This window comes from Scyliorhinus torazame, chromosome 15, assembly GCF_047496885.1.
Source record: "Scyliorhinus torazame isolate Kashiwa2021f chromosome 15, sScyTor2.1, whole genome shotgun sequence".
Lineage (NCBI taxonomy): Eukaryota > Metazoa > Chordata > Chondrichthyes > Carcharhiniformes > Scyliorhinidae > Scyliorhinus > Scyliorhinus torazame.
Genome location: NC_092721.1, coordinates 137346781 through 137362699, shown reverse-complemented (window position 1 = coordinate 137362699; position 15919 = coordinate 137346781).

Sequence of the window (15919 nt, the reverse complement as noted above, 5' to 3'; positions counted from 1 at the left end):
GAGGGGGTCATAGTTAGGAGAGATAAAACAACCAGATAGATGATAGTACGAGGTGGAGGAGGAGATGGTAACGATATAAGAAATAAAAGAAGGTTCTGGAGGAGACGTAAATTGGAAAGCATAATTATTATCAATGCTACCACAAAAAACAAAAGGAAACAAAATAAAATGGGGGCAATGGTTATGTGTGAAATTATTGAACTCTGTGCTGAGTCTGGAAAGCTCTAATGTGTCTAATTGGAAGATGAGGTACTGTTCCTCAAGGTTACATTGCAGTTTATTGAAATATTGTACGAGGTTGGGGACAGAAAAGTCAGAGTATGATTGGAGCAGATTTAAAATAACAGGTGATCAGGAGTGTGGAGCCACACTTGTGGACTGAACAGAGTTTCTACACAAAACAATCACCCAATCTGGTTTGGTCTCCCCAATATAGAGCAGCTAATACAGTAGAAACAGCAATATGGTGCAATCTGTGACCCCTAAGACATCAAAGCAGCTTGCCACTCTGTGAAGTTGCAATGTCAGAGAATGCTGCTGCCATGGGGAATCTAATTAATCAGCTGATTCTAGGAAATATTGCACCTGGAACTTGCTTTGTGCACAGTTGATTGGCTTAGACTCTCATCTCTCCACCTGCAGTCTGTAATGCGGCTACAGCACATTTTCACAGTAACTTCATTGCAATGTTAATGTAAGCCTACTTGTGACACTGATAAAGATTATTATTAAATTTGCAGCCACTAACAATGCTATGCTTTTTAAAAATATATTTTATTCCAAACATTATCAAATTCTTACATGCAAAGGCTTAACTATATCATACAATTTGTCATTTTTATTTTAACGAAGTAACAGCTACAACTCTAAATCCCCTATCCCCCTCAGCCCCACTATCCTTCCTCCCTTACGCCCTCCCCATCTAATCTCCCTATCCATCTCCCTAACTGCTGACCATGAATAGGTCTCTGAAGAAAGTGATGAACGGCATCCATCTGGAATAGAACCTGTCTTCCGACCCTCTCAGGGTATATTTAATTTTTTCCAATTGCAGGAATTCTGCCAGGTCACTCAATCATGCCGAGGCCCCGGGTGGCACCGCCGACCTCCATCCAAGCAGGAGTTGCCTCCAGGGCTACCAAGGAGGCAAAGGCCAAGATGTCAGCCTCCACCACCCTTCTACCCCTTCTCAAGGAGCTCTCAGGAGTCTGACACCCCAAAGATCGCTAGTTTGACCCCAACGATCTTCAACATGATCTCAAAAATTAGATCCAGAACCCAACTAGCTTGGGGCAGGGTCAGAGCATGTGTGAATGAGTCACAGGTCCCCTGAACAACACTCATCCCTGTCCTCCACCTCAGGGAAGAATCCACTCATAAACGTCTTTGTTAAGTGCACGCTATGTACTACTTTAAATTGTATCAGTCTCAACCTAGCGCAGGAGGAGGTAATGTTCACCCTATGCAGCATCTCACCCCACACTCCTTCCTCTAGCCCTAGGCCCATCTCTAATTCCCACTTCCCCCTCTAGTGCCTCCAGCTGCTCCTTGATATCCGTGGAGTGAACCATATTGGCTGAAAACTCACATCTGTGATGCTGGTGTCCGCCGGAGGTGACCAAGATGGATCATCCACTCGGCACTTCTGGTTGAAGATTGTTGCCAATGCTTCAGCCTTGTCTTTTGCACAGATGTGCTGGACTCCTCCTAATTGAGGATGGGGATATTTATGGAGCCTCCTCCTCCAGTGAGCTGTTTAATTGTCCACCACTATTCATGGCTGGATGTGGCAGAACTACAGAGCTTAGATCATTGTGGAATCGCTCAGCTCTATTACTTGCTGCATATGCTGTTTGGCACACAAGTAGTCCTGTGTTGTAACGTCACCAGGTTGACACCTCATTTTTAGGTATGCCTGTTGGTGCTCCTGGCATGGCCCTCCTGCACTCTTCATTGAACTAGGGTTGATCCCCTAGCTTGGTGGTAATGGTTCAGTGGAGGATATGCCAGGCCCTGTGGTTGCAGATTGTGGTTGAGTACAATTCTGCTGCTGATGGTCCACAGCACCTCATGGGTGCCCAGTCTTCAGTTTCTAGATCTATTCAAAATCTATCCCATTTAGCACGGTGGTAGTGCCACACAACACGATGGAGGGTGCCCTTAATGTGAAGATGGAAATTTGTCTCCAAGGGCTGTGTGGTGGTCACTTCTGATGATATTGTCATGGACAGATGCATTTTCAGCAGGCAGGTTGGTGAGGATGAGGTCAAGTGTGTTTTTCCCTCTTGTTGGTTCCCTCAGCACCTGCTGCAGTCCCAGTCACATCATCCACAGGTAATGCTCCTGGGTCAGTGGGAGGCAGTAATGTTACAGACTTAATAATGTGGAGTGGGAGTATGTCCAGATGCATGCTAAATGCCTACTGAGTTGCCTGTTGAGCTTGGTTTCTCTCTGTTGTTATTCTTAATCTACTTCCAAAAAGCAAAAGTACAAGGGTCATGCTAATGCAAACCCCATTGTGTGATCCTGTGACCCGAGAAAAGGGGTCAAAAGTGGGAGTCCCACAGTGGAAACCATAAAAATAGATGGCAAAGCTGGAGTCAGTAATGAGAAGAAAGAAACATTCTGGCAATCAGGCTAGAAATAAGAATTTTACAGAACTTCTCAAAGTACCTGGAATGTTTTCCTATCTTTCTGATGGCACTGAATGTCTATTGTAGCTGCAAATGTAATATTGGGTTACTTACAATGGTTAAAGATTCAATTTATGTTTTGTTTCAGTGTTAAACTGTGCTGTGAACAATGTGAAATGATCAGACAGCTCAGCTTAATGGAACGCAGTTCAGCACATTATAAGTCCTGACCTCGGCTGCCAGATACAGTTGCACATGTACACTTAACACACACTGTATCCACCAGCACATGTGTAGATTCTACTGCCGCTGATATCATTGATGTGCTCATGGTCAACCAATGCCGGTTAAGGTCAGAAATGATGTTCCTCTTTCAGCTACTCTCTTTGCTGTGCCAGTCACTCCCGCCTCTTGCGACCTGCAGCTCAAGGAGCAGCCCTGCCCACCGCTGGCCATCTCTCATCACTCCTCTCCTGCACTCTGTGCTGCACAGTGCTCTGGTCTCCCACCATTACCAGCTGGAGTCTATCAGGACAGAATTCTCCCCCTCCCCCGCCAGTGGGTTCAATGGCTGGCAGGGGTTGGAATGTGGCAGGAAGTCCAAAAATTGGTTTTATTGCAGTGTGAATTTCCTGTGGGTTGTTCCGCCGTCACCGCCATGGCAGATCGAAAAACCCGCTAGAGGCCAGCGTGAAACCGATTTGTATACCGCTAACGAGATGCAGATGAAGGCCCGGTCAGAATCTTCCACCCACACCTGATTCTCTACGACACCAGTGGGTAAACACGCTGGTACGAAACATGTTGGGCACAATGTGGCATGCAATTGTTGAGACTTACCTGAACAATGTCTGGAGTTCGGGATGGAGGCCAGCAACAACCTTGGGCCTGGGAATACCACAGCAGTGGGTGGGGGGCATCTTCAGAAGGATCTTCCAGATTCAGTGCCCTGGAGGAGGGACATCTTCCAGGCTCAGAATGTTTCTGAAGAGCCATATTCTTTTTCAGAAAGTCCATCTTCCAGTCTCAGAGTGTGCCTGGAGATCCATCTTCATTTTCAGGAGGTCCTTTTTCTCTTCAATAGTGGGTCAGTGATGTTGTGCATCTTTTCAATATGGCGCCCGGATATGACAGCGGACTACACACCATCAGGACTGCGCTACCATGGAATACAGCGCAAAACACCCGGTTGCATAATTAATTAGATTGGGCCAGAAGATATTCTACTGGCCTCTGCAGTGGGAAGCACTTCACATTCCCACCTCCAGCATTGGACTTAGTCCCCAATGGGAGAATTCCGCCCTCAGGCTCCCTCTCACTCGCCCCAGGAATCCATACTTCATTCTCTAATGCTGCAGACTCTCTCTGGGTTAACAACTAGCTTTGAATTGAAAATCCCATTTCATACAGCTGGCCTGAAGACCACTTTAGTCAGCAATTGTAGTACAAAGATATTATTGTGGATCTGCACTATCTAGTTTGGTGAAGTTAAATTACAGACTGAACACCAATGCAGCTTTGTTTGTAGTTTCCAGTTGAATATTTATTTTTTTCCCACCTGAGATCAGTCACCACATTGTTTAATTGACAATTCAATACAAAAATAACTACAGTCAGCGTTTCTGCTCAAGCCCAAATAAGAGGCAAATGATAGAATCCCTATAGAGCAGAAGGAAGCCATTCGGCCCATCGCGTCTGCACCGGCCCTCTGAAAGAGCGCCCTACCTAGACCCTATCCCCCACCTTATCCCCGTAACCCCACCTAGTCTTTGGACAGTAAGAGGGCAATTTAGCATGGCCAATACACCTAACCTGCATATCTTTGGACTGAATACAGTCACTGCCCTCTGCCCCCAAACCACCCCCTTCCACCACCATGATCCTGTACACCATTCTCTAACTTGGCAGAACCTCTCCTTCGCTGCTTCTGACTTTATTACATCTGCTCCATCTTTGATGCTGGTGATTTTGAGGCACTGTATAGGAAGTGAGCTCGTTGTAGTTGCAGTGTCACCAAGTTCAACTTTGAAACTATTGCAGTCTGACGAGCAATAGGTTTTATGATCTTTAGTTTTCAAACTGGTAATTAACTCTGAAAGATGCATATCTAAATTAGGGTCAAATCCTACAAATGTGAACAAGCTGCAAATCCACTGTAATGTGCAATCATATTCCTGTTTAGCAAATGGAGCATTCCATTTCTCTCTGATGCACAGAATTCATGTAGAGTGCACGGTTAATTGCCTGTACAATGTACATTTGGTTGATTGAAGATTCATGGGGTAGAATGCAGTTAATAATGTATACCACCTTGTTTGAGCAGTGTTTAGTAAACTAGATTGTGGTTATTGGCTTAAGCTGTTATGTTTGTTCCTTGCCAAGTTCTGTTTCTAATTAAGTTTCATGTTTCCTGAGGACAGTTATTCTGGGGGTGATTTTGAGCCTGCGTTAGCCATCAGTGAGAACGGTGACGTGGGCGCAAGCCTGCAGAGAATCGGAAAATGCGATTCTCTCTGGTGAGATCGGGATTTCCGATTTTCAACCTCCCTCTCCAGTGGAGTAACGCGAATCGCGTCACTGGAGCTGGGAACCTCATTTTAAAAGATTAGCTTGTCAGCAGTGAGCACTCACTCCGGGACCTCCACCCACTGAATATTCAGCCAGTTCCGACGGCCATTTACAACAGGTTTTTACAAACGTGAACCTGGCGGCCTCACCTCTGAGCTCTCAGTCAGCCATCACCATCCAGGGTGTTAAATTCTCAGGGTGGACTGGCAAGGACATGGGGGACATGGATAAGTTCAAATCGGGACCTGGAGTGGGGTTCAGTCTCTCAATCTCTGGGGGGGGGGGGGGGGGGTTGCTTGCAGGCCTTACATTCCCTTGATTTTGGGGCGCCCTTGCTTTAAGGGGTCTGGAGATTGGCCTGCAGGCATCGCTTCCTGTGTCCTCCTTGCTGGGCTTGTGCTCACCTCACCTCTGAGGGAGTGTCTGTCCTAATGGGAACTGGAAAGTGGGTGGGAGAAGGTAATTACAGAGGGTCAGCACTGGGGGTGACTCTGAGATGCCTGGGTGGGGTTCGATGAAGACCCTCTCATTGGGGGACGGACGACTGCAGTGTGGAACTCCACATCCAGGCAGCAGTGTTTTAAAAATTAATTTACTGGATGCAGCTATAATGAGATCCAGAAGCCCCACCATGACGCTGACACTCGTGGATTTCCACCAGTGCCTACATCATGCAGTTGAAATCCTGCACCATGGAGCTCATGCCCTCAGCTATGGAGGTCATGAACTGAGTGTTCAAGCGGACATCCCCCACCATGGAGTGCATGTCCTGTGTCAAGGTTTCCACTGTGGATGCCACCATCGCAGAGTTGGGCTTGTTGCATAGGAGTGACAGCATCATCTCCTCAAACAGAAGGCAATGGGATTCTTCCAGTCAACCTTGCAGTCTGAGGAGGGATGCTGTCATCCCTTCCTGATGCTCCTGACTCTGCCTTTGCAGTTCCAGCAGCTCTAGGATGACCAGGCCCTGGAACACATCATCTGCCAGGGGCTCAGCAGCGTACTGGGTTCCGGCGTCCCTCCGAGTGCTGGTTCCATGGAATGTTCCTTCCCCTATATGCTGTGGAGCTTCAATAGTGAAGTGCTGACCAGTGAGTGACTCAGAAGCCTGCCTCCTACTTAATTCCACCGAGGTGAGAGTATCTGTGCTGGTGGAGAGCGCGGGTGACAGATGCGACGCCTCTTCAATGGAGGTGTCCAAGAGGTCTCCCTCAGAGCTCAGGTCTGTGGTCTCCAAGGGACGCGAGGATGGGCGGGGGCGGTCGACTGATATCCCTGCAAGAGAAGGGAGATGGAATTTGTGCATCACAAGGATAAATGATGGGACAATGTTTACTCATGAGACGACTTGAAGGAAGACTGTGTGTCCTGAGGGTTCTCACTATTGTCTGCAGCCACCACTTTGCATTCTGCACAGGCGCTGTCTTGCTTCTCCCCAACCACCACAAGGGCTCTTTCCTCAAAGGGAGTGAGGCATCTCAGCTCACATGACTCTGGGTGGCTGTGCCCACTCACATCTGTTATGGGAACTGTAGGTCTTAGCAACCTGCAAAGTGGCTGGGTAGGAGATCACTTTGGAGATGCAAGGGTGGTGCAGCAAAAGATTGGAGGTAGCATTCTGGCCAGCGAGATAGGTGCCACCAGAGCTGCTTACCACCCCACTATGTCTCAAAATAGAAGAATTCCGCCCGCTTCTTTTCTTACCTAAACAGATATGTGTTTATTAGCACATGATTTCTCATTGAGTTCAGGAAAAGTAAAAAGGAAATTCAGAAATCCAACACTGCAGTAAGAAACTCACACCTACAAAACTTCCAACACATCTTGTTGTTCTGAAAATCTGTAGGATGCTTTATTTCTGCTAATTCCAAAGAAGACAGTCTAATTTCCTTCATGCTCCTTCACATTCTGCTCGGAATGAGATATACATCATCTAAGGCAGGGTATTTCAAACTCAGGGTCGCGATCCATGGATGGGTCACAGGTGAATGTCGGAAAGGTTGCGGAGTGATCGGTCGCAATTGTGGGGAGGAGAAGGGCAGCACGATGGCGCAGGGGTTGCATTGCTGTCTCACGGCGCTGAGGTCCCAGGTTCGATCCCGGCTCTGGCTCACTGTCCGTGTGGAGTTTGCACATTCTCCCCGTGTTTGCATGGGTTTCGTCCCCACAACCCAAAGATGTACAGGCTAGGTGGATTGGCCACGCTAAAATTGCTCCTTAATTGGAAAAAATGAATTGGGTACTCTAAATTTATTGTGACCGGCCTTTAAATACAAACAATGGATTTGGTGGTGACAGAAGTGGTCACAGAGAGCAGGTCATGCACCCGGCACATAGACATACGTCACGTGCCCTGTACATCTGTGCTTTGGGCACAAAATCACGGAGGAGAGCTTCCTCCGCTTTCTATTTGTGAGCAAGCAAGCAACAGGGCTGTGTGAAGAACCGAAGATGGGTCATTTTGTAATAAAGGAAGAGAGGGCCAGAGACACAAACAGGCCAGGATCCCACAACTGAATCTGCTGGAGAGAACTGCCCAGGAGAGTCCATGGCAGGACAAAGCAGAGTTGGTGTGAGCTGTATGCAGAGCTCCAGAGCCTTTGGTGAAATGCCAACAAAGAAGAAATTGAAATTGGGAACACAACAGTATAAAAATGATTACTTGAGGTGTGGCTTTGTTAATTGGGCCAATACAAATCAGGATGCAAAGCCCATGTGTGTTATATGCAGGGAAGTAGTGGCAAATAAAAATTTTAAACCCTCAAAACCGCAAAGACATTTGAAGACTGAGCATGGTGAGTTCAAGGACAAACCTCTTGATTTTTTTCAAAGGATGCAGCAAGAACGTAAATCGTCAACTGAACTCCTTAGCAGAATTCTAACATTGAATGACAAAGCAAGTGAGATCATAAGGACCAAGCAGGCTCACCAGTCGCATTAAATGTAAGAAATAATGGTGGGTCATGAAGGTCGGTCGGCGTGGGTCACGAAGGTCGGTCGGCGTGGGTCACGAAGGTCGGCCGGCGTGTGTTGCAAAGGTCGGCCGGCGTGGGTCACGAAGGTTGGCCGGCGTGGGTCACGAAGGTCTGCCGGCGTGTGTTGCGAAGGTCGGCTGGCGTGGGTCGCGAAGGTCGGCTGGCGTGGGTCACGAAGGATGGCCGGCATGGGTCGCGAAGGTCGGCTGGCGTGTGTTGCGAAGGTCGGCTGGCGTGGGTCGCGAAGGTCGGCTGTGGTTGGTCGGGAAGGTCGGCCCGCGTGGGTCACGAAGGTTGGCCGGCGTGGGTCGCAAAGGTCGGCTGGCGTGGATCACGAAGGTTGGCCGGCGTGGGTCGCGAAGGTCGGCTGGCGTGGGTCGCGAAGGTCGGCCGGCGTGGGTCGCGAAGGTCGGCTGGCGTGGGTCGCGAAGGTCGGCCGGCGTGGGTCGCGAAGGTCGGCTGGTGTGGGTTGCGAAGGTCGGCTGGCGTGGGTCGCGAAGGTCGGCTGGCGTGGGTCACGAATGTCGGCTGGCGTGGGTCGCGAAGGTCGGCTGGTGTGAGTCACGAAGGTCGGCTGGCGTGGGTCGCGAAGGTCGGCTGGCGTGGGTCACGAAGGTCTGCCGGCGTGTGTTGCGAAGGTCGGCAGGCGTGGGTCGCGAAGGTCGGCCAGCGTGGGTCGCGAAGGTTGGCCGGCGTGGGTCGCGAAGGTCGGCAGGCGTGGGTCGCGAAGGTCGGCCGGCGTGGGTCGCGAAGGTCGGCTGGTGTGGGTCGCGAAGGTCTGCCGGCGTGTGTTGCGAAGGTCGGCAGGCGTGGGTCGCGAAGGTCGGCCAGCGTGGGTCACGAAGGTTGGCCGGCGTGGGTCGCGAAGGTCGGCAGGCGTGGGTCGTGAAGGTCGGCCGGCGTGGGTCGCGAAGGTCGGCTGGTGTGGGTCGCGAAGGTCGGCTGGTGTGGGTCGCGAAGGTCGGCTGGTGTGGGTCGCGAAGGTCGGCTGGCGTGGGTCGCGAAGGTCGGCTGGCGTGGGTCGCGAAGGTCGGCTGGCGTGGGTCGCGAAGGTCGGCTGGCGTGGGTCGCGAAGGTCGGCTGGCGTGGGTCGCGAAGGTTGGCCAATTGGTAAAAGTGGGTCCCGAGAAAAAAACTTTGGAAAACACTGATCTAAGGAAACAGTTGTAAAGTGCCATCAAGTTAACATGGTTGAAAAGTACGTCACAGATAACAGTTTTCCAGAAAGCTGTACACAGTTTGTGACTAACCTAAGGCCCAGATTAGAAATTTAGGGTTGCTTCACATAACCGTGGGAAAATCTGACAAAACATATCGGTGTGGGCGTATGGTGGCGCACTGGTTAGCACTGCTGCCTCATGGTACTGAGGATCTGGGTTCAATCCCAGCCCCAGGTCACTGTCCATGTGGAGTTTGCGCATTGTCCCCGTATATGCATGGGTCTCACCCCCACACCCCAAAACGATGTTCAGGGTAGGTGGATTGGCCACACTAAATTGACCCTCTATTGGAAAAAAAAAATTGGATAATCTAAATTTATTTTTAAAATTAACATATCAGTATAATTTCCTTCCCGTAAGAAAACAGAAAAACAAGCGTAATCTAATGAACAATTATTGTAAGATTTTCATGAAGTTCAAATCAAAACTGAATTAGATTTTCTTGCAGATGAGTGAAATATACATAGTTCAGGTGAAACTATAAATATAAAAACTGTTAGATGAGCAGATAGCTGACTGCCCTCGATTCTTTCATTCTGATAAGAATTTGACAAGTCTCTTTATTACAATTTGTAGGAAGATGATACAGAAATAAGATTGGCGTGTGTATATTTTGGTGCTGTAAATGCTGAGTACAATTAATGTGCTCGCAAGTAGGTTACAGCTCAAATTACTGCAGGCCATAGCTTTGCTCCAACTGTGCAGATCCTGGAGCTTCTTTATGATTCAAAATTAATGTGCAGCCAGGCAGACAATGCCCATTTGGCAGTGGGATAGGGAGCATATTTGCCATCATCCAGAGCAAAATGTAGGCTCCAGACCATGAACTGTCTGCAAGAATCGAATGGATTATTTCTCCTGGGTAGATGATTATTTTTTATGCCAGTTCTAACGGCAGATGTGGGTTTGTAGAGAAAATAAATGTTAACACAACAGGATAGTAACTGAAATCACTCTAGCTCAGATATTCAGGGATATCAATTATATTTTCTGGTAACGTCCAGGCCACTTAATATGTACTTTCACAGATTTCAGTGTAACACCCAGACAAAAAATCAGTGCCTTCTAAATGAATAGAATTGCTGCAATTATGCAAAAGCCAGGATCTATTCCTGTTGAAAACGGCATACAAAATTACAAACTTGGACCAAAACTATTGGCAAGTGATCAAATTTGCAATATAATATTAAGTTTATGGGGCAAAATCTTTGAACTGTTCAATTTGCTTTTTACCTTTCCAACCAATACCCCATAAGGTGGTAATTTTCAGGGAAATATGCGTGAAGCAAATTTCTTTTGCAAGGGCTGTTGACAGGGGGGAAGTGAAGCTTAAAACAAGCTGCTCCATTTATTATTCTATCTGCTTTGACTGGGCTTTCTGGAGGTTCCTAAATTACTAACGTTTGTTGTCTTATTTTCAAAAATAGACATCTATTTTTCCCACATTTATCTGTGCAAGACTTTCTACAAAGCACACTGAAACCATGTTGCTCCTTCACAGCCATTAGCATGTCTATCTGGCTAGTTTTGAACTTGCAAAATTTGGCAATCCAACAACGTAAAGGACCATTCTGAGGGAGAGTCATACGGACTTATTAATTTGATTATTAAGGGACTTTTGTTGGCGGCCATGGAGTGAGTGGTCCCACATTGGTGGATCTCGCTCAAGGTGGATTTTGTTGGTCCTTCCCCACCCATATTGGGGGCGTTTTGAATACAAAAGGTGTGTGAGTGCCTGGGTAAGGTAATACTCCTCTGGTAAGATCGGTGTATGGATCAGAGAATGAGAAGTGCCACGAGAAAGAGAGAGCAGCTGGAGCAGGGCAGTTTTCGCGTTGCGCCACAGGTTAAGATGGCGGTGGGCAAGGGCACAGCACTGCCTGCCCAGTGGGCGATGGAGCAGCTAGTGGAATTTTAAATAATAAATTCCATCAGCAGAGGAAGGAGTCCTCGGAAGACCTGGCTAAGGTGGCGGAGCCGCTCAGAGCAGCGATTGAGAGAGTGGAGCAGAGGCTGGAGGCTCAGGGCCTGACGATATAGCAGGTGGAGGAGGTGGTGGGGAAGCACGAGAAGCGGATGGCCTCATTGGAGACAGTAAGATTCGTCTTATCTCTCGTTCATAGATAAGTCAGTCCGGTCGAATGAATGAAAGCAAAGTTTTTATTTCTTAAAAACACATTTTGGTACATTCACACGAAATTAACTTGAAAATGCTTTCTTCGTGTCTCTCGAAGTGTCTCCTGACTTCTGTGCCACGTTCAAACTCCCTCTGTCACGTCTGGCCTCAGCTAGGATACTGTTTCAATCTTGTTGAATGTACCTTCGTATCAGATAATGTCAGATAACGTCAGAACTTGGAGTTCATTACTTGTAACACTTGATACAGCCATGGACAGTGTTTATAATTATAATCATAATTATAACTTACTCATCAGTAATTTTCAGGAATCTTTTTTAGCTAACATTTTAAAGGACCCCCCTCTATAATTGCTGAATCCAAAAGAGACGGAGTTGGGGATGGGGGTGGACAGCCAGAAAAGGCTGAGGGAGAAGTTGGAGGACCCAGGCGACAGAATTTAAGAATAGTCGGAATCTTGTAAGGGGTCTAGTTTGAGGGTTATGGTGACGGCAGCATTGCCAATGGCTCTGAGTAGGTATTCAGGGAGCCCCAGTGGTGCAGTCCACTGTGAAGATATGGAATCAGCTGAGGAGGCATTTTAGGGTGGAAGGGATTTCTGTGCTATCGCCGCTGTGCGAGAATCATGGCTTTGAGCCGGGGAGGATGGATAGTGTATACAGGAGGTGGAGGGAAGTGGGGTTGGTCAAGGTGAGGGATTTGTATTTGGAGGAAGGGTTTGCCAGTCTGGAGGAGCTAAGGGAGAGGGTAGAGCTGCCAAGGGGTAGTGAGTTCAGGTATCTACAGGTTAGGGACTTTGCACAAAAGGTCTGGAAAGGGTTCCCGAGGTTGTCGGGACACATCCTGCTGGAGCGACAGCTGCTTCCGGATGTGGAAGGGGAGGGAAGAATTGTGGATATATATAAGTGGCTGGGGGAGCAGGGAGGCGAGCGGGTGGTGAAGATCAAGGAGAAATGGGAAATGGAGTTGGGAATGGAGCTCAATTGGGGAGTACGGAGTGAGGCACTGCGAAGGGTAAACGGGACCTCCTCTTGTGCAAGGATGAGCCTGATACAATTCAAGGTTGTGCACAGGCTGCATATGACTCGGGCGAGAATGAGTGGGTTCTTTCAGTGGATAGCAGATGTGTGAGAGGTGTGGGCGGGGGCCAGCGAATCATGCGCACATGTTTTGGGTATGTGAAAAATTGGGAAGATCGTGGGCCGGAGTGTTCACGGTCTTAGCCAGGATAGTGGAAGAGGGAGTGGACCCAGACCCTTTAGTGGCGATATTTGGGATTTCAGAGAAGCCGGAGCTCATGGAGAGGAGGAAGGCCGAGTCTTGGCCTTCGCCTCTCTGATTGCACGGCGACGAATTTTGCTGGAGTGGCGGTCAGCATCGCCACCGGGGGTAGCAGCATGGTTGGGTGACCTGTATGTCTTCCTGCGGTTAGAGAAAATAAAGTATGAGTTAAGGGGCTCAGCAGGGGAGTTCGAGAAAAAGTGGGGGATGTTTGTGACCGTGTTTGAGGAGCTGTTCATCACAGGGGGGTTGGGGGTGGGGGGTGGCTGATGGGGAGGGGGGGTGAAAAAAGGAGGAAAATCTGTACAAACTGTATAGTTGATTGTTGGGAAGGATGTTTCCCGGAGTGTTTATTTTCTGTAACCTACTTTGATACAAGTTTGAATAATATGCATTTTAAAAAAAAAAAAGAATTTAAGGAAAGTAGGGATGCCCAGGGGCATTGAGGGAGCAGACACCACCAAGTATGTGGCGAGGATGTTGGAGCAGGTGATGGGAGAGGGGGCTTTTGATCGGATCCTCGAGGTGAATTGGGCGCACAGGGTGCTGAGGAGGAGGCCGCAGCTGGGCGAGCCGCCGTGGGCAATGGTGGTGTGGTTGAACCATTTCTTGGACAAGGAAAATATTTTGAAATGGGCGAGGTGGACCTGGAGGTGCACTTGGGAAGCGGGTCAGCTGCGGATCTATTAAGACCTGGGTGCAAGAGGGGAACCAATTTCAACCAGGTAAAGGCTGCCCTCTTCAAGAAGGGGGTTAACTTTGGGATTATTGTACCCTGCCCACTTGTGGGTGACACATCAGAAGCAGGAGTTTTATTTTGACTCGCCAGAGGATGCAATGGACTTGAGGAGAGACCACGGACTGGGAGGAATGTGAGGACATTGAACTTTGGAGAGGAGTTTTGTGTTCATGGTAAGCATGTTTGGGATGGGAAGTTCGGGGTGGGTTTTGACGGGGGAGCAACGCTGGCTGGGCCAGTTAACGGAAATGAAATGGGGGGGTCAGGAAAAAGGCATGTGGGAGGGGCGGGAATGGGGTTGGTTCTTTGTTTAGGGTGGGGGGGAGGGGAGGGGGTAGAGATGTTGACATGGGTGCGGTTGGTGTGGCGCAGTTGGGAAGGGAGAGATGGCGGTGAATATCCGAGGGCGGGCGTGGAGGGGTGGGTAATGCTGGCCCAAGAAGGGGTAAGGCTGATCGGCAGGGAGGGGAGGGGATGAAGGTGAAATTCAAAAGGTAGGACTTTTTGCTGTGGTCACTGGTGGGGTAGGTGCAGACAGTAAAAATGATAGTGTTGCCTAGGTTTCTGTTTCTGTTTCAGAACCTCCCTATCTTTGTCCCTAAATCGTTTTTCAGGAAAATCAATGGGTTGATCTCGGGTTTGTGTGGGCAGGGAAGGCTCCTCGGTTGCGGTGGGCTTTTTCAAACGAGATGAGGGAGGTGGCTGTTGTTGCTGAATTTGCTAAATTATTATTGGGCTGCAAACATTGCGCTGGTGAGGAAATGAGCCGTGGAGGAGAAGTCTGTTTGGGGACGGTTGGAGGTGGCATCATGTCGGGGAACGAGTTTGAGGGCACTGTTGTTGGCACCTCTGCCATTCTCGCTGACCAGGTTTTCCATTAGTCCAGTGTTGATGTCAGCTTTGAGGGTGTGGGGGCAGTGGAGGCAGAACTTGGGGTCAGAGGGTTTGTCATTGTGGATGCCTATTTGTGATAACAATGGATTTGTGTCGGCGAGATTGGATGCGAGGTTCCGGGGGTGGTGGCAGGTGGGGATTGAGTACTTTAGGGATTGATTTATAGGGGGCAAATTTGCAGGCCTGGAGGAGTTGGAGGAATTGTATGAGTTGCCCAAGGGGAATGGTTTAAGGTACCTGCAGGTTCGGGGTTTCGTGAGGAGGGAGGTGCAGCCTTCCCCGGTGTTGCCGCCTCCGGTGCCGCCAGATAAGCTTCAGTAGGAGGGCGAAATAGGGAACGGGAAGGTGTCGGTTTTTTATAAGGAACTGATGGAGAGGGAGGGCGCCCTGGTGGAGGATATTAAGTGCAAATGGAAGGAGGAGCTGTGAAAGGAAGTGGGGGCTGGGACATGGGCTGAGGCCTTGCGGAGGGTGAATGTGTCCACGTCGTGTGCAAGGTAAAACCTCATCCAGTTTAAAGTGGTGCATTGAGCCCACGTGATGAGGGCGAAGATGAGCAGGGTTTTTGAGTGGAGGGTAGGTGTGGGCGGTGTGCAGGAGGGCCTGAGAATCATGTCCACATGTTCTAGGTGTTCTATGGCGATGTGCAGGGGGGCTTGCGAATCATGTTCACATGTTCTAGGGGGTGGTTGGGGTTTTCGGGGGAGGTAAGGGATTTAAAATGGAGAAGGCGGTGCGTGGATAGAAGCCAGTGTCAGAGGGGCTGGGGGGGTCAAACTGTTTGTTGGGTTGATGTGATGCTCGTCTGATGTTCTTTGGTTGATCTTTTGACATTCTGTATATTTATATTTTTGTTGAAAAGCTTTGAATAAAAATATTTTTTTCAAATGTGATTAATAAGTAGATCAAGGGTTATGGGGAGAAGCAGGAGAATGGGGATGAGAAACATATCAGCCATGATTGAATGGCAGAGCAGACTCGATGGGCCGAAAGGCCTAATTCTGCTCCTATACCTTATGGACTGGAAACATTAACTCAGTTTTTCTCAGGGTGGCACAGTGGCCCAGTGGTTAGCACTGCTGCCCGTGGCGCTGAATACCCGGGTTCAATCCCGGTCTCGGGTCACTGTCTGTGAGAAGTTTGCATATTCTCCCTGTGTCTGCATGGGTCTCACCCTCACAACCTAAAAGATGTGCAGGGTAGGTGAATTGGCCATGCTAAATTGCCCCTTAATTGGGAAAAAATTTTAATTTGGGACTCTAAATTTATTTTTTTTAAACTCATTTTTTCTCTCCACAGATGTTGCCAGACCTACTGAGTTTTTCCAGTAACTTCTGTTTTTATTTCAGATTTCCAGCATCCGTAATATTTTGTTTTTATAGTTGGCACAGTGGCTGCAGTTCTACAAACAATATTGTGGGGAACCAGAGTTACTTCCTCATGGGAAGGGCAAAAAACTTGCAACCATTTAC